The sequence below is a fragment of the Staurois parvus genome, unplaced genomic scaffold, assembly GCF_062004578.1.
Source record: "Staurois parvus isolate SC_StPar_1 unplaced genomic scaffold, SC_StPar_1.0 ptg000031l, whole genome shotgun sequence".
Classification (NCBI taxonomy): Eukaryota; Metazoa; Chordata; class Amphibia; order Anura; family Ranidae; genus Staurois; species Staurois parvus.
Window position 1 is genome coordinate 4013245 of NW_028317827.1, and position 19552 is coordinate 4032796.

At 41.3% G+C, this 19552-nt stretch overlaps 2 non-coding genes across 2 annotated transcripts; both read right to left on the minus strand.

The window, feature by feature from the left end:
• Positions 1-205: 205 nt before the first annotated feature.
• TRNAA-CGC (transfer RNA alanine (anticodon CGC)) lies at positions 206-277 on the minus strand. The gene has a single exon. It is a non-coding gene; the product is annotated as a tRNA-Ala (tRNA).
• Positions 278-552: 275 nt separating this feature from the next.
• On the minus strand, positions 553-623 carry TRNAG-GCC (transfer RNA glycine (anticodon GCC)). Its single transcript has one exon. It is a non-coding gene; the product is annotated as a tRNA-Gly (tRNA).
• Between the last annotated feature and the right edge of the window lie 18929 nt (positions 624-19552).

Consider the following 19552-nt stretch of genomic DNA (forward strand, 5'->3'; position numbering starts at 1 on the left):
TATATATATATATATATATATATATATACTTTTTATATTATTATTACTATTTTTTTTATATAATGTATATGAAATAAGATGTGCTCAACCTAGAGGAGCAGTAACACAGGTCTTTTGTATCATTTTCTCTCTTCTCTCAGCAAAAGCATAACTAAAGCGATACAAATTGTAGCAAAAAAATATGCCAAATGGGCAACAAAACGGCTGGAGATGCCGGGGATTGAACCCGGGACCTCACACATGCGAAGCGCGCGCTCTACCACTGAGCTACATCCCCCAGCTGACTGCGTCAATCGCGCTAACACAATAGGAAGTATCTATACAGTCTTACATGCAGGCTGCCGGATCTTCCTGGTTTTCCATTTGCTGCTCTTCCTCAAAGTCTTCTGTTCTTGCTTTAAAATAAAAGTAAACTCAGTGCGAAGATCTGTACTCTATATGAAAATAAACGCCCATACTTCCAGAGCTAATGCAGGCTTACAACCCAGGCTGAGAATGTAAAAAAATATTTGCGTTTTTCAGAGTTAAGCACAGGAAAGGAAAAACATTGCTTGCATTGGCCGGGAATCGAACCCGGGCCTCCCGCGTGGCAGGCGAGAATTCTACCACTGAACCACCAATGCTTCGCACACTATACTCTCTTCTGCATATTCTGATAAGATGACATACACATGAACGTTTCTTTTAGCAGACACTTTCACATATTTATGTTTTCACACAAACTGCAGTTTTCGTTATATTGTTAACCAGAAGTAAAGAAAGTATCCTTCTCTTAGCCTGAATTCTGCTCCTACAAATTGCAGCTGCTCCGTTTCTGTCATCAGTGCAGACCTTTCTTGAACTTCATGCTGTCAATTTACAGAAATTGGCTTTAGAAATGTATCTGATACACTAATACCAATATCCCAAGTCTACTGTCATCATAACATTTTTCATCTTTTTATTTTTTTTTTCAAATTGAAAATGGTGGACAGATGGCAGGACAGTTAGGTTCCGTTCACATTACGCAATCTGGAAATGCAATTTCTAATTTTGACCAAATGCACAAAGCATGTTGGGTGCTATCATTCTTAAAAACACCCTAAATGCGATGCGATTCTGCTTTGATTGTCATGCTACGAAAATCGTTTGATACTCGCCACAAAACGCACATTTAAAAAAAATGCACTGAGCTTGTTGCCCAAAGAGGAGCAGAAGCTTCTTTTTGGCGACAAACGCACATAGAGCAGAATATTCACTTAAATGTACTACATAGGAAATTGTGTGGGAATCGCACAACAAAAATCATGAGCGGAAACGCTTGTTCCCACTATGTGATATGTGAAGGGAGCCTTAGATCTATAGCCAAAAACTTTTTGATATAGTTTGTAAGCTGCACGAGCAGAGCCCTCCTATTCCTTCTGTACTGAAATGTATTGTAATTGTATTGTCTCCCTTTATATTGTAAAGCGCTGAGCAAACTGTTGGCGCTATATAAATCCTGTACAATAATAATAAGATTATAATAATAACATAATAATATCATAATAATATCATAACATAATAATAATAATATAATGGCTGGCGGGAGTAACCAAAATGCCTAGCAGGAGATCCTGCATTGGACAGCCCTGAAGGCTTCGGTTACAGAGGAGAAAGGATCCAAAAAGACAGCTTAAGCAGGCCATAGATGGGGAGAAAACCGTCCGTTTTTTTTTTTTTTTAAACAAAAAATCGGTCATTCAATCAGCCAACATTACCACTATGGTAAGAAAAGGTCGGCTGATTTTCATCCCGTCTACGGCCGGTAATTATATAGAAGAAGAAGAAGAAATAGAATATGAAGAAGAAGAAATAGAATACAAATAAAAAGAGAAATAGAATATGCAGAAGAACAAGAAATAGAATATGAAGAAGAAGAAAGAATATGAATAAAAAGAAGAAATAGAATACGCAGAAGAAAAAAAGTTGCAACATTGTATCTATTTGTATCCATTTCAGATACAGATGTTTCTATTCAGATACAAATAGATACAATGTTGGTATACTTTTAAATGTCAAATATAATATCGGACTGAAATTCTTTTTTTTCCTCTTCTTCTTCATATTCTATTTGTTCTTTTTCTTCTCCTTCTTCTTCATATTCTATTTCTTCTTTTCATTCATATTCTATTTTTTTCCTTTTCTTCTTTTCCTTCTTCTTTCATGTCACTGCTCATGCGCATTTTTAAATATCGGAAAAAGATCGGCAAATTTGTCCGGCCAACCGATTACCGCACTAACGTTCCGAAAATTGGCCGATTTTTTTTTTCCGGCTGATTTTCGGTCGTTTTTCATCTCATCTATGGCCCGCATAAGAAAACATTTTTCTCCGAGGGCTTGTTCGCGCTACAACACGGCGCAGGAAACTAGACATGTGTGATTTTTTTAGTTACAAATCAGAATCCAAACGGAATTTTCGTTATTTGGAGAATCAAATGTATCTGAATTTCTGAATCACAACACTTACCCATTTCAAGAGATCTGAAATAAAATTATAAGAAAACAAATTTTCCAACTTCGAAAATAAGTTTGAATTTGAAAATGAAAACACATTGCAATAGATACAGTAAGGTATAAAAGTGAAATAAGATGATGGCACCTACTGTAGCACTCAGGGGTATATTTTTCACAAGGCAAGCAAGGCATTTGCCTAGGGCGGCATTTTTCAGGGGGGCAGCACTGCCCCTTGGAAGAAGGGATGGAAGAAGGGACACACGTGGCATGGGGACCTGATGGGTTCCAAGAGATACTGTGGGTTTCATACCGGTGTATGCGCTGCCCAACTCTCATTCCTGGGGATGTCCGGAGCTGTGAAGGTGAGTGTCTGTCTCTCTCTCGCCATGGTGGATTGTGTGGGGGCAGTGGTAGTGGAAGGCTTGGGTGGAGGGCAGGGTGCTCTTGGTCAATGTCAGGCTCTCTCTTGGGGAGAGCCAATTTTTGTGTTGCCTAGGGCAGCACAAAACCTAACTACACCACTGGTAGCACTACCCCCTTAGGAGTTGCTGAAGTTTGGGTCCCCCTATAGTCCTGCACAGCCAGGCAACATGCACTGCCTTCACTCAGATTTACATCCAGGACACAGTGACCAGTCCTTGAGCTTTGTTTTGAAGTTTTATTAGGGGATTGAACTTGTATGGGGTAAGGGGTGTATGGGGTGCCCAAGGGAAATGGCAACAGAGGACAAACTCCTTAGCAACTATGTACAAGTCTTTACAGCAAAAATTCTTCTTGAGTGCTAGCGAGCATCTCCTGTTGTACCAGCCCAGACCCTAGATGAATCCTCTCCTCACCCAGCTGTACTGGTTGAATCCCTGGGCAGAGGATCCAGTGCCTGCCACTGCAATGTAAAACAGTCCTGGGTAATCCAGTTTCCCACTAGAGTGCCTCTTTCCCCTTCCTGGCCAGGGAATGCAGGTCTACTCACTAAGTCCTTCTCCTATGCTGCTGGTGGGTTTGTGGCTGCTACCAGGCCTTTCATCTGGGCTGCTCCTTCCCTGCTGCAAAGGTGGTCCGCGCTCTGGGACCGGTGAAGTCCCAAGCTTTCTTCCTTTTATGATCCTCCACCTGTAGGTGAGCCGCTCCCTATCTGGGCCCCCTCCCAGGCTCCTGCTCTCCAACCTCACTTCTCCATCTTCCACCCAAACTCTCCTGCTGCTGAGCAGGCTCTGTCACCTTTAAGGGCTGTCCTGGCCCCATGCAAAGCCTCCTGTTGGGGATTGGCCAGTATCCCTGAAAAGTGCAGATCATCCACTCCTTACCTCCCAAAAAGTATACACTTAGGTGAGCCGGTCAGGACTCCCTCCAGGAAGGAACGCTGGTACTAGTAGTTCACATGGTGCGATGATCACTAGTGGGAAGATTGAAAGGAGAACTGCATCATAGGATCTAGTGCATGCGCAGTAGATTGGGCACACTGCAGCCCATGAACGGCGTCTTGTTGGAGCTGGGATATCCTTCTCACAGCTAACTTGCCTGCTATACATCCAGTGTCCAGATTTTATAGTGGCAATCCAGAAGTAGTGGCTGACACTGTCTAAATGTTGACATTTATTCTACCAAATGGAATGATTTTTGTTTTATTTTAACTTTTAATAAACGGTATCAAACTAGTGTGCTCTCTCGCTTCTCTTTCATCTTTGTTGTTTACACTTCTTACCTCTGCCCACTGAATCTAGAACTTTCTCCAAAGTTCCGGAGCAGGGGGAAGTCCCAGTGAGTAGGTCTGCAGAATTTGACCTCCCTCTGACTAATACAGAGGATGCTAGTGAGCCTCTGTCTATCAATTGAAGGTTTAGCTCCCCCTAGCTACCTAGGAGGGTGCTACACTACTTAGGCTGCTTTACAGAATAGAACAGAATAGAATAAAACAGAATAGAAAATAAAAGAATAGAACAGAATAAATAAAAATAAAAATAGAATAAATAGAACAGAATAGAATATAAAAGAAAAGAATAAACAGAATTAATTGAAAATCAAAAAAAAGAATGGAATAAAACTGAATGAATAGAATAGAAAATCAAAGATCCCATCTGGTCCTCATGCTGCGTGTGGCCATTATTCCATCCCTTCTTTTTTTTTTGGGGGGGGCTGTGCTGCCCCCCTGAAAAATGCTGCTGCCCCACTGCAAAATGCCACCCTAGTCAAATGCATGCTTTGCCTTGTGGTAAATATGCCCCTGCCTGAAATGCAGACTTCTTGCTTTCTCTGGGTGCATATTGCCCTAAATGTTAGGCTGGCCATACACTATACAATTTTCTTACAATTTTCTGCCCAATTTCCTTTAGATTTGCCTTCAACTATGTAGTGCAAGAGCCCGCCTAATTGGATACAATTGAAAGTGTTGTTTAGGTTTGACCTTATATTTTATGGTTTTTTGTAAATCTAAAGCAAAATTCTCAAGAAAATTGTATAATGTATGGTCAGCCTTAGTACTACTCAGTCCATCATCCAATTACAACAGCTTTCCACCTTGTATAGAATTTTATTGGCATTGGGGCAGGACAGTGCACCTGTCTTTTTCTTCCGTACCAAAATGCCAGGACCTCCTACCCTGGGGATAAAGGCATAGTGTGCACGGGGCCTACTGAACAGGAGGAGTTATTAGGTGACATCCTAGTAGGATCCTGGATGAGTTCTCCCAAGCACCATTGACTCTGGTTACTTCTACGAAACCGAAGACGTATCACACGAAGCTGTGGTGTCACATAGTTGTGTTTACAGATCTTTTTTACAGACTTTCCATATTTATCCTCCTCATAAGTGCCGATGAATGGAAGATGTCTAAGATTTCCACACGGGAATTTGACATTTAGAAAACATTCTTGCACGCTACTCCTGGTTGAGTCAAGGCGACTGACATCGGGAAAGTTCAGCTACGATTTGGGTATTGCTTCAACGTTGTGTGCTGCAAACTGTCTGTGAGATAGATCTTATCTAGGGCCTTCTGTTTTGCAACATTTTATATATAAGCATATAAATTTGCTCTAGTTCATTTTAAATGATGAAAGATTGCAAAACATTTCCAAAATCTTACCAAACATCCACAACTCAGTGATGTCAATGTCTGGGGCTGCCAGTCAATTAAAGGGGAACTAACCCAACTCCAGCCATTTTTTTTTTTTGCTTAGTTTTGATTAACTAAAAAAAAAGGTTAAAGTATATGTGAACCCTTACCTTGTAAAACTACCATACATTTTGAAGTTCGAAGTCTGATTACTGGAGGAGAGCACACTGAGTTCCCAGCACAGCTAGAACTGACCAGGCTGTGCTCTCATGCTTAGTGTGGTCAGTTTTTAATAGGAAAGCAGAGGGACTGGCAGGATCACCAGGGATTTCACACAAATGAAGCAATACAAAAAGAACATGATACATTTTCGTACATAATACAGCAGGCACATATCAGAAATATTATATGTTGGGTAACATATTCCTCAAAACAAATAAACAGAATATGGGGACCGTAAAGTCAGGGCCATCTTAATGAATGAGCACACCTGGGCACTGCCCAGAATTGGCTCCATGATCAAGGCTAGGACAAGGGGAGGGGGGGAGGGCTGTGCTGGGGGGACGGGGGAGCACATGAGATTTGGCCACTTGTGCCTCTCTTCTTTGACAGAAGTAACTGCAATGTCACTCCTGTCAGAAGAAGATGCAGCTGGCTGATGCTGGAGACAGGATTCAGCTTTCTCTTACCTCCTGAGAACTCACATCACTCTCAGCCCGGGAGAAGAAGGAGAAGCTGCCTTCATTGCAGGTGGGAACAGCATTTGTGACCTGTGTGTACAAGGGGGGGAGACAATTCAAATGTAAGGGGACATTGTGATGGGAGCACCTGATGGAACATCTGATGTATGGGAACACTGTGATGGGGACACCTAGTGGATGGAGACACTGTGATGGGGACACTGGGATCTGGACACCTGATGTATGGGGACACTGTGATGGGGACACCTGATGTATGGGGACACTGTGATGGGGACACCGTGATGGGGACACCTGATGTATGAGGGCACTGTGATGTGGACACCTGATGTATGGGGACACTGTGATGGGGACACCTGATGTATGGGGACACTGTGATGGGGACACCTGATGTATGGGGACACTGTGATGGGGACACCTGATGTATGGGGACACTGTGATGGGGACACCTGATGTATGGGGACACTGTGATGGGGACACCTGATGTATGAGGGCACTGTGATGAGGATGCATATTCTGTTATATCCTTTGTAATGTTTAAACGATGATAGCGTTCCTTTATTTTTATATTTAATAAAAGCTCTTTTCTTATTATCTATTGCTTTTTTTAACTTTGGCCGTAGGCCAAATAGGTTTTATTTTTAGCCTTTTAACCCCTTTGCGCCGGCGCCTCCCAGCCCTTTAAGAGTTTCAGAAGCAAGGAGGTGGGAGGGGTTTTAGTGTCATATGACTGTGATTCACTGTCACGGCGGTCACATGATCGGAAAAGGTCCCGATCAGGGGAGATCGGGACCTTTCCGTGAGTCACGAACATATGTGCTGGGAGTGTGTGCGGCGTGCGCTCTCAGCACAAATGTATTTTCTAATGGTACGCAAATATGCAGCCCCTCGGCGTCAAGGCCCAGACGCCGAGAGGCCACATATTTGCATGCGCTCAGCGTCTAGGGGTTAAACTTGTTGCCCATGGGAATATATTTTGCAGTGTGTTCACATACAGTCTTTCTGAAGAACTCCCATTTCTGTGTTATGTTCATCGATGTCAATATTCCCTTCCAGTCTAAGTCTTGGAGAGCAGCTCTCCGTGCCATTAGTACAGTGTCAGTGCTTTTTTTTAGCATTGATCACTGTGTTGGTGTCACAGGGGATGTCAGTGACACCAATTAATTTCCCCCCAGTGTCAGAATGTCAGCCACAGTCCCGTTATAAATCGCTGATCGCCGCCATTACTAGTTAAAAAAAAATTCCAGTATCTATGATGCCATTTTGCAAATGCTAAACCTTTCACATAAACCAATTAATTTACACGTATTGGGAAATTTTTTAGCAAAGACATGTAGCAGATGGCATTTTGGCCTAAATTTATGACGAAATTTGATTTTTAAAAATTTATTTACTGGACATGTTTAAAAGCAAAAAGTAAAAAATATTGTTTTCTTCTCAAAATTGTCGGTCATTTTTTTTATAGCGCAAAAAATAAAAAATGCACAGGTGATCAAATACCACCGAAAGAAAGCTCAATTTGTGTGAAAATAAGGACATAAATTTAATTTGGGTGCATTATTGCATGACCGCGCAATTGTCAAAGTAACGCAAAAAATGGCCTGGTCAGGAAGGGGGGGTAAATCCTCAGGAGGGTAACTGGTTAATGATCCCTTTCATAAACAAAGTATCAAATGCTGAATTGGGAAAGAAACAATTCCACAAGTGATGCTGAATACAGTGTGGTGGCCATGCGTTCCTCAGCAATAAATAAGAACGCAGATAACAGTATTGTACAGCCGCTATGTTTCTGCGCCCACCGCGCTCAGCCTGGGGGGATGTGTGCGAAGTGCATGGCACCGATCAGTAGATGAAACCAACATATGACTGCGTGTTGTATACAAACTACAAGATAATATCTTATTGATCTCCTGGGCCTTTGACACACTCCCCAAGGCAAGTCATATGTTGTGATTATGAATCAATCACATAACACCAGTTTTAGTTCATCTCTCAAGTATTAAAAAGAAACAACAGCATGGGGATCTATAAACTGTTTTCCTAAACCAATGAAACAGAGCCGCAGGTAATACAAAAGTTAGATCAAGGGACCCCGGGGAGTGAAATGCGCTTGCTCTTGGAACATAACCTTTAGAGGAACCTATTCTACATGTACAGTAAATGTGTTTATTTAGATATCTGATATCCATGACTTCTCCCAGCATGACAAAGACAATCGTGAAAATGACACCATCAGGAAGAGAGAGATTTCCGACAAAAGAGTGCGAGGACGGCTTTACAAACACAATTCTGAAATAACCAACAAATGGAGCTTTGTCATAACCTGATTTGCCTCCAGCTATATTCAATCGTTGCTTGAACCTCTTTGGAACGAATGGAGTGATTTTATTGAAATTGATTTTGCAACAGAATTACCGATTGTGCCAGGGGACAAATTTCACCAAATCGGAAGCTATGAATTATTTGTAGACATGTGTGGTTCGTTTCATGCCAAATCAAAATTCGGAAATTTTTTTTTGTTATTCGGAAATTTGGATGTATCCATAGTAATGAATTTATATGAATCTGAAATAATGAAACTAATTTTCAGACATAATGCAAATTCGAATCTAATTTGAATCAAATTCATATTGAGTTTCAAAATGAAATCGTATTCGAGCACAAATATGAATTTAAAAAAAAGTCAATATATAAACATATTTCCTTCAAAGACTGTGTATTAGTGTTAGAATATAGCCGTCTTTCGAAACAGAATAGAATATAAAAGAATAGAATAGAAAAAAAAGAAAATAAAAGAATAGAATTGAAAATAAAGGAATAGAACAGAAAAAAAAGAAAATAAAAGAATAGAATTGAAAATAAAGGAATAGAACAGAAAGGAATAGAAAATAAAAGAATAGCGTAAAACAGAATGGAATAGGATAGATCATAAAATAATAGAATAAAACAGAACAGAAAATAGTGAATAAAATAGAATAAAGTAGAATTGTATAGAATACAATATAATAGAATAAAATAAAATAGAATAGATTAGAAAATCAAAGAATAGTGTAAAACAGAATGGAATAGAATAGATCATAAAAGAATAGAATAAAATAGAATAGAAAATAGTGAAAAGAATAAAGTAGAATTGAATAGAATACAATATAAAACAATAAAATAAAATAGAACAGAAAATAAAGGAATATAACAGATTAGAAAATAATAGAATAGAAACAAAGAATAGAATAGAAAATAATACAACAGAATAGAAAAAAACAACAGAACAGAATGGGACAGAAAGAATATAACCGTCTTCCGAAATTCGAATTTCAAATAGAATACATTTGAATTTGAATGTCATTCCGATATTTTTCGAATTAAAAAACAAATAAACACAACAAAACTAAGCAAATTCCGAAAATGAATGAAACAAATTTAACTAAACAAAATGATATAAATAATGAATCGAAATGAAAAGAAACACATTTTTTTGACCTGCAGGTCTAGTTATTTTCCTTTCATTCATGCTTACAGGTGCTACAGAACGCATGCACATTGCTGCGCACGGTGTGTAGGGCAGCCCCTTCATTTCTATCGGCTGCTCTACATGCACGAAATGCTTAAAAGAAATCCCTGACCGTTTTCCAAAAACGTCACGCTGAACCACATGGTGCTGCAGGACCATTCGAGTGCACATGCATTTTTTGCTTGTTCCCACACATTGCGTTTTCGGGCAGTCCTTTCATTTCAATGGTCTTCCCTATGTGCATAAAACACACAGAAAACCATTAGCCTGGGTTCACACTGATGTGGTGCAGAATTCACAGCATTTTCTGTGCGAATTCCGTACCGCATCACAATCGCACCCTGTTCATGCACACCGCTGCGGGTGTGTATGTTAAGTTAACAACACCCCGAAATCATTCCGCAAAATGCGGTGCGATGTGCAGAATCAGATTGCATGGGTGGGAATACCTATGTGATCTGATTCTAGTGTGGACCAAAAAAAAGGGTCCTGCACCTGTTTGGTGCGGATGCAGTGCAATATGAGCCATACAAAATGTATGGCTCCAATCGCACCGCACAGAATTCGCATGTGATTTCCACAGGAATGCAGTGCGGTTCCCATGAATTACATGCGATATGCCACACCGCATATGTGTGAACCCAGGCTTAAAGTGATATTAAAGACAATTTTTTAAAATAACAAACATGTTATACTTTCCTGCTCTGTGCAGTGCTTTTGCACAAAACAGCCCTGATTCTCCTCTTCTGAGGTCCCATCGCCAGCGCTCCTGGCCCCTCCCTCCTGCCGAGTGCCCCCAGAGTAAGGAACTTGCTATGGGGACACTCAAACAGGCTCACTCCCGAACTGGTGCTCTGCGTGTCCATTCACACAGAGAACCACAGCTTGGCCCTACCCACTCCTCATTGATTCACTGGCTTGAAAGCCAATGAGTCCGTCTGCTGTCTCAGCCAATGAGGAGGGAGAGTCCCCAGCGAGCCGAAGCTCTCATGCGCATCACTGAATTGTGATGGGGCACAGGTAAGTATTTGGGGGGCTGCAGTACATAGAAGGTATTTTACCTTTACGCATAGAATGGTACACAGTTATTCCCTTAACTGCCCTTCCCAGCCAGTGTCATTAGTACAGTGTACAGTATTATATCTGATCACTGTATTAGTGTCACTAGCGATGTCAGTGTCAGTTAGTCAGTTAGTGTCCCTCCCAGCCAGTGTCTGTTAGTGCTAGATTGGCCGCCACATCACAGTCTCACAAGTTGCTGATCACCTATGTTATCAGCATAGCGTCTATAGATGTGTAATATCCAGTATATATACCATAGTTTTTAGTCGCTATAACTTTCACACAAACCAAAGAATATACAATGATTGGGATATTTTTATACCAGAGACATGCAGCAGAATATATTGTGGCTTAAATTTATGAAGACATTTGGTTTTTTGAACTGTTATTTCTTATAGGGTATGTTTTATAACAGAAAGTTGAAAATCTCGTTTTCAGTCTTTTTTTTTGTTCATATAATAACAATTAAAAAAACCCAATGGTGATAACATACCTCCAAAAGAAAGCTTTATTTGTGTGAAAAAATGATAGCTGATGTGCCACTATGTTTATTCGGAGATTTGTATACATCTGAATCTCCAAAAGTGAGATTTTGTTCTGCGAAATAGAAACGTAATGTCTCTACTCCGCACTAAGGCCTTGTTCACACCGGAGTACTACAGAGGATGGACATGCTAGGCCTGTGCTTACCCGCTCAGGTGCTCTGGCCATCCCCGTGCAGGAAGTCCCATTCATGTCCATCGCAGCACAGCGGTTGTACGGACACAGCTGCTGCTCCCTATTTGAGGCCCGTGTGTGTGGAGGGGATTTGTACTGTCCTGACATTTGAGGGGGATTTGTACTGTCCTGACATTTCGGGGATTTGTACTGTCCTATCATTTGGGGGGGGATTTGTACTGTCCTGACATTTGGGGGGATTTGTACTGTCCTGACATTTGGGAGATTTGTACTGTCCTATTCTTTGGGGGGGGATTTGTACTGTCCTCACATTTCAGGGATTTGTACTGTCCTAACATTTGGGGGGATTTGTACTGTGCTGATATTTGGGGGGGTTGTACTGTCCTGACATTTAGGGGGTATTTGTACTGTCCTGACATTTAGGGGGTATTTGCACTGTCCTGACATTTAGGGGGTATTTGTACTGTCCTGACATTTGGGGGATTTGTACTGTCCTGACATTTTGGGGGATTTGTACTGTCCTGACATTTGGGGGGGAGGGGGGGAGTTGTACTGTCCTGACATTTGGGGGGGTTGTACTGTCCTGATATTTGGGGGATTTGTACTGTTCTGACATTTGGAGGATTTGTACAGTCCTAACATTTGGGGGGGGTGGTACTGTCCTGGCATTTGGGGGGAATTCCACACCGCTGCCCCTCACACACTCCTCTAGTCCCGGCACTGCTCACCCCCACCTTATTTTCATTCGCCCAATGCGAGCAAGAGAGTGAAAATTTTGAGGGCTGCTAAAGGGATGGTTGGCAACTCTCCTCTGTGGGGAGTTCTGACCCCTGTCTTCCCCCTTATCTACACCCGTGTGTTTAGAGCACCAACACAGCGGTCAAATCTGAAGCAGTGGCTGTGTCTGCACACCACCTGGAACACCTGTGTAGGTTTGGCCCTCACACATACACCATAGTATGTCTTCGTGAACGAGGCCTAAAGCTCCGTAAGGGATGCACTGTGGCTGGACGGTCATGTAGGCAACAGGCCTAACAGTGCCAAGCACAAACTAGTTGTAGGAAGTGCAGTAACCCATAGCAACCGACTCACTGCAATCAGCTTTATTAGGCTATGGTTGCTCTGTGCTGCTTATGGCTCCCTCTCAACTCATTTATTATTGGGGTTGTCACCTCATCCCTTTAACTGGTTGCCGACCAGCCACAGTGTTTTTACTGAGGCAGGGCGGCACAGCTGCGCAGAACGCCATTTTTAAACGTCGGTCTGCAAAACAGTGCATGCCCGCCCTACCCGTCCCGCCGATCATGGCAGCGGGTGTCAATCACCGGGTCCATGCGGGTAATGACCCGCCGGGTCCCGGCGATTACCGGCAATCACTGACAGAGAGCACGTCTGCAGTATTTACACTGCAAGTCTGCTCCCTGTCAGTTCCGAGCACGCTGATCCTGAATGGCGTTTATCTATCCAGATCAGCATCCCATGAAGTACACACCCCCACCCCCTAGTAAAACACTCCCCTCCCACAGTTAACCCTTTCATTACCTAAAAAAAAGTTAACCCCTTCCTCCCCAGTGCCATTAGTCAGTGTTTTCTTTTTTGCACTGATCACTGTTTTGGTGTCACTGGGGAATTCAGTGACCCCAAGTCAGTTCCCCCCCAGTGTCAGAATGTCCATCGCAGTCCCGCAGTCCCACCATAAGTTGCTGATCGCCGCCATAAGTCGCTGATCGCCACCATTATTAGTATTAAAAAAATTTAAAAATCCAGTATCTATACCGCCATTTGTAAACGCTATAACTTTCACGTAAACCAATTAATTTACACGTATCTGGATTTTTTTTTAGCGAAGACATGTCACAGAATGCATTTTGGCCGAAATTTATGACAAAATTTGATTTTTAAATTTTTTTACTGGACATGTTTTATAGCAAAAAGTCCAAAATATTGTTTTGTTCTCAAAATTCTCAGCCTTTTTTTTTATAGCGCAAAAAATAAAAACCGCACAGGCAATCAAAAGCTCAATTTGTTGGTAAAAAATTTAATTTGGGTGCAGTGTTGCATGACTGCGCAATTGTCAGTTAAAGGAATGTAGCGACATAACACAAACCGCTTCTGTAACCGCTTCCTGACCGCCCTATAGCAAAAATACTGCTACAGGGCAGCATGGGTGCACAAAATCACACACATATATATATATATATATATATATATATATATATATATATACACACATGATTTGCACTCCCGTGGTTTTCACGGCCCGACCAGATAGCGTCAGATTGCCTGTCAGTACACCAGTCATCACATTTAACCCCTTGATTGCCAGGAACACGCTCATGCACAATAAACCTCCATTGCTAGTATAGTGTCTGAACAGATCAATATCTTTGATCAGATCAGCACTATACCAGCGTTCACATTAGTATAGCGTCCCCAAAAACGCAGCATTATGCAGGCTATAGACGGGTCGAAAACCGGCCGTTTAAAAAAAAAAAAACTAAAAATTGGTCATTCAATAGGCCAACGTTACCACCAACGGTAAAAAAAATCGGCCGATTTTCGTCCCGTCTATGGCCAGCATTTAATTACTTCTGTCCCTTGCAGAGCATATTTGACATGAAAAAGTATTGTGGTTGCAACAATGTATCCATTTGTATCCATTTCGAATACAGATGTTTTTATTCAGGTACAAATAGATACATTGTTGCAACCACAATACTTTTTCATGTCAAATATAATAGCACACTGGAATTTTTTCTTCTTTTTCTTTTTCTTCTTCTTTTTTTCTTCTTCGTCTCTCAGGTCACGGCTCATGCGCAGATTTTTTATCGGTAAAACGATCGGCCGATTTGCCCATCATTGCCGGGAAAATCGGCCGATTTTCCCAACTTCATCGATAAAAAGAAATGTGTCAAAACCCCGAAAAACAGCCAACCAATTAACCCACTAACGGTGCGAAAATCGGCCAATTTTTTTTTCAGCTGAAAAATCGGACGATTTTCGATCCTTTTTCCATATGGGGTACCACCATTAGATGTGGGTGGATGCAGGGCGGTATATTCTAATGGGGGGCATATCACACACTTTTTCTGGCAGAGATTTCTTCTCATTTTTGGCATTCAGCCCACCCACAGGCTGCATACAAAAAAAAAGAACATAGCATATACTGTACACCCAACAAGGACCAGCGACGTACTGGTACCTCACTGGACTTTGAATGGTTATACCAGGATGATGCTTACAGCTGCAGGCATCATCCTAGTATCGTTTTTTTCAGCTGGCGATCGGCTTTCATGTAAAAGCAATCCTAGTGGCTAATTAGCTGCAGGATTGCTTTTACAAGCAGCGGGATATGATGCCGCCGCTGCCTTCCACGGCCTTCTCGGGCAGTTCCGTGCCATTGGGGGAACCTGAGAATGCAGCCGGTGTTTCTGCCAGCCGACCATAGAGCTGATTGGAGACGAGAATGGTGCCAATCATCTCTATAGTCTAAGAATTCGGAAGCTACAAGCATTTCATCACTTCAGTTTCACAGGATATAAACAGCGCCATTTGTAAATTGGGAAAGCATCTGATCACACCGATTTTGGTTTGATTAGATAATGTAAAGGCAGAGGAGATATCTAGAGCCTGATAGACCCCAGATTTCTCAAAAAAGAATATATGACAATGCCCATTGAAGTTATAGGGGATATTTGTATTCCCTGTGATAGCATTAAAAGTGATCAAAAAAAAAAAAGAAAGGTACTGTGTAAAAATAATGAAAAAAATTCAAAATAACTAAAAAAATTAATAAATTGCCCCTCCCATGCATGCACACCTGTCTGCACAAGCGTTGACCCTGTGCCGGTATGTAAACAGCGATTGCACCATACATGTGAGGTATTGCTGTGAACGTCAGATCAAGGGCAGTAATTCTAACACTAGACTTCCTCTGTAAATCTAAAATGGTAGCTTTTACAGGCTTTTAAAGCATTGCCTGAGGATATTAAAAATGTATGCAGTTTGTCACCATTGCACGGGGCATGCGCAGTTTTAAAGCATGTCATGTTTGGTATCTATTTACTCTGCATACCATAATCTTTTATATTTTACCAAACAATTGGCCAATATATTGTGTTTTTATGCCTTAATTTGCTTTTGAAAAATCGCTGCGCAAGTACTATGTGCCATCAACATTGTAGTACCCACCATTTTATTCACTAGGGTGTCTGCTTTAAAAAAATATATAATGTTTGGGTGTATAAATTAATTTCCTAGCCAAAAATACAGATTTTTTTTCATGTAAACAAAAAGTGTTAGAAAAGGCTTGGTCTTCAGGTGGTTAGAAGAGTGAGTAATGTGTGGCACAAACTTCTAATGCTGGGCATAAAACACCCCCACCCCCCAAAATGACCCCTTTTTGGAAAGTAGACACCCCAAACTATTTGCTAAGAAGCATGTTGAATCAAAAGAAGAATTTCTTTTTTACCACAAGTTTTTGGAAAATGACAAAAAAAATTGTTGTTTTTTTTTTACACAAAATTGTCACTTACAGTAGGGCAAAAAAGCATTTAGTCAGCCACCAATTGTGCAAGTTCTCCCACTTAAAAAGATGAGAGAGGCCTGTAATTGGCATCATAGGTAGACTTCAACTATGAGAGACAAAATAAGAAAAAAAATCCAGACAATCACATTGGCTGATTTGGAAAGAATTTATTTGCAAATTATGGTGGAAAATAAGTATTTGGTCACCTACAAACAAGCAAGATTTCTGGCTCTCACAGACCTGTACCTTCTTCTTTAAGAGGTCCCTCTGTCCTGCACTCATTACCTGTATCAATGGCACCTGTTTGAACTTGTTATCAGTATAAAAGACACCTGTCCACAACCTCAAACAGTCACACTCCAAACTCCACTATGGTGAAGACCAAAGAGCTGTCGAAGGACACCAGAAACAAAATTGTAGACCTGCACCAGGCTGGGAAGACTGAATCTGCAATAGGCAAACAGCTTGGTGTGAACAAATCAACTGTGGGAGCAATAATTAGAAAATGGAAGACATACAAGACCACTGGTAATCTCCCTTGATCTGGGGCTCCACGCAAGATCTCAACCCGTGGGGTCAAAATGATCACAAGAATGGTGAGCAAAAATCCCAGGACCACATGGGGGGGACCTAGTGAAAGACCTGCAGAGAGCTGGGACCAACATAACAAAGGCTACCATCAGTAACACAGTACGCCCCCAGGGACTCAGATCCTGCAGTACCAGACGTGTCCCCCTGCTTAAGCCAGTACATGTCCGGGCCCGTCTGAAGTTTGCTAGAGAGCATTTGGATGATCCAGAAGAGGATTGGGAGAATGTCATATGGTCAGATGAAACCAAAATAGAACTGTTTGGTAGAAACACAACTCGTCGTGTTTGGAGGAGAGAGAATGCTGAGTTGCATCCAAAGAACACCATACCTACTGTGAAGCATGGGGGCGGCAACATCATGCTTTGGGGCTGTTTCTCTGCAAAGGACGACTGATCCACGTACAGGACAGAATGAATGGGGCCATGTATCGTGAGATTTTGAGTGCAAACCTCCTTCCATCAGCAAGGGCATTGAAGATGAAACGTGGCTGGGTCTTCCAACATGACAATGATCCCAAACATACCGTCCGGGCAACGAAGGAGTGGCTTCGTAAGAAGCATTTGAAGGTCCTGGAGTGGCCTAGCCAGTCTCCAGATCTTAACCCCATAGAAAACCTTTGGAGGGAGTTGAAAGTCCGTGTTGCCCAGCGACAGCCCCAAAACATCACTGCTCTAGAGGAGATCTGCATGGAGGAATGGGCCAACATACCAGCAACAGTGTGTGCCAACCTTGTGAAGACTTACAGGAAACGTTTGACCTCTGTCATTGCCAACAAAGGATATATAACAAAGTATTGAGATGAACTTTTGATATTGACCAAATACTTATTTTCCACCACAATTTGCAAATAAATGCTTTCCAAATCAGCCAATGTGATTGTCTGGATTTTTTTTCTCATTTTGTCTCTCATAGTTGAGGTCTACCTATGATGCCAATTACAGGCCTCTCTCATCTTTTTAAGTGGGAGAACTTGCACAATTGGTGGCTGACAATACTTTTTTGCCCCACTGTACATGATTTACTGCTCACACATGCCATGGTTATATGTGGAATTACTCCCCAAAATACATTCTGTTACTTCTCCTGAGTATGGGGGTACCACATGTGAGAGACGTTTTGGCAGTCTAACCAAGTACAGGACCCCAAAATCCAATAAGCAACGTCAGGCTTTTAAAGGGCTTTATTTCCTCATTGCACTTCCAGACTACCTATCACAGTTTCGGAGGCCCTGAAATGCCAGGATAGCACCTAACCTCACAAATGACCCCTTTTTGGAAAGTAGACACCCCAAGGAATTTGATAAAAAGCACAGTAAGTACTTTGTTGATCTCATTTGTTGCCACAAGTTTTTGGAAAATGAAGAAAAAAAACAAAAACATATTTTTTTCTATTTTTTTTTATATTTCAAAACCTTGTGAGAAAAAATGAGATCTGCAAAATACTCACCATGCCTCTTTTTAAATTCCTTGGGGTGTCTACTTTCCAGAAAGGGGTCATTTGGAGGGGTTTGGTGCTACCCTGGCATGTCAGGGCCTCTGAAACTGTGATAGGTAGTGAGGAAGTGTAGTGAGGAAGTTACGCACCTTCAGGCTTTCAAAGTGGTCATTGGATTTCAGGCTCCTGTATGTGGCTAGGCTCCCAAAAAGTCTCACACATGTGGTATCCCCATACTCGGTAGAAGTAGCAGAATGTATTTTGGGGTGTAATTCCACATATACCCATGGCTTGTGTGAGCAATAAATAATTTAAATGACAACTTTGTGGAAAAAAAAACAGTTTTGGTCATTTTCCAGAAACTTGTGGAAAAAAAATAAATCTTCCATGGACTCATAATGCCTCTCAGCAGATAGCTTAGGGTGTCTACTTTCCAAAAAGGGGTAATTTGAGGGTGTTTGTACTATCCTGGTATTTTAGCACCTCAAGAAATGTGATGGGCAGTCAGAAAGTAAAAGCTGTGTAAATTCCATTATCTATACCATAGTTTGTAGATGCTATAACTTTCACAAAAAGCAATCAATATACACTTACTGGGACCAAAAACACGTAGCAGAATACATTTTGGCCTAAATTTATGACGAAATTTTAGTTTTTTTGGATGTTTTTTATGACCGAAATGAGAAAATATTGTTTTTTTCAAAAAAAAATTTTCTTCAAAATATTTTCTGGTTATAGTGCCAAAAATAAAAAGTTCACAGATGATCAAATACCACCAAAAGAAAGCTCTATTTGTGTGGGGAAAAAAAAGGACATAACTTTCATTTATGTGCCGTATTGCAACTGTCCGTTAAACTAATGCAGCGCTGTATAGCAAAAAAATGGTGTAAATTGCAGTATTTATACCATAGTTTGTAGACGCTGTAACTTTCACACAAAGCAATTAATATACACTTATTGGGATTTTTTTTTACCAAAAACATGTAGCAGAATACATTTTGACCTACATTTATAACTAACTTTGAGTTTACTATATATTTTTTATAGCTGAAATTAAAAAATATTGTTTTTCTTCAAAATTTTCGGTCTTTTTTTGTTTATAGCGTGAAAAATAAAAAGTGCACAGGTGATCAAATACCACTGAAAGAAAGCTCTATTTGTGTGAAACAAGGACGTAAATTTCGTTTGGGTGCAGCATTGCATGACTGCGCAATTATCAGTTGAATTAGTGCAGCGCCGAGTAGCAAAAAGAGGCCTGGTCATTAAGGGGGGTAAATCCTCAGGAGGGCAAGTGGTTAAGCTCACGTAGTGCCTTTCCTGCATTGAATTCACCTCAGAACTGTGTAATGAATATATGTTCAGAGGCGGACTGACCATTTGGAAACTTGGGCACTGCTCGAGGGCCCGGGGTCAGTAGGGGGGCCCCATGAGATGCCATTGGTACCTTTTTCATAGGCTTTTTTGAGTTTGGCCAAGGACACAGGGGCCCCATGATCCTCTATTGCCCAGGGGCCCCATGAGTTGTCTGT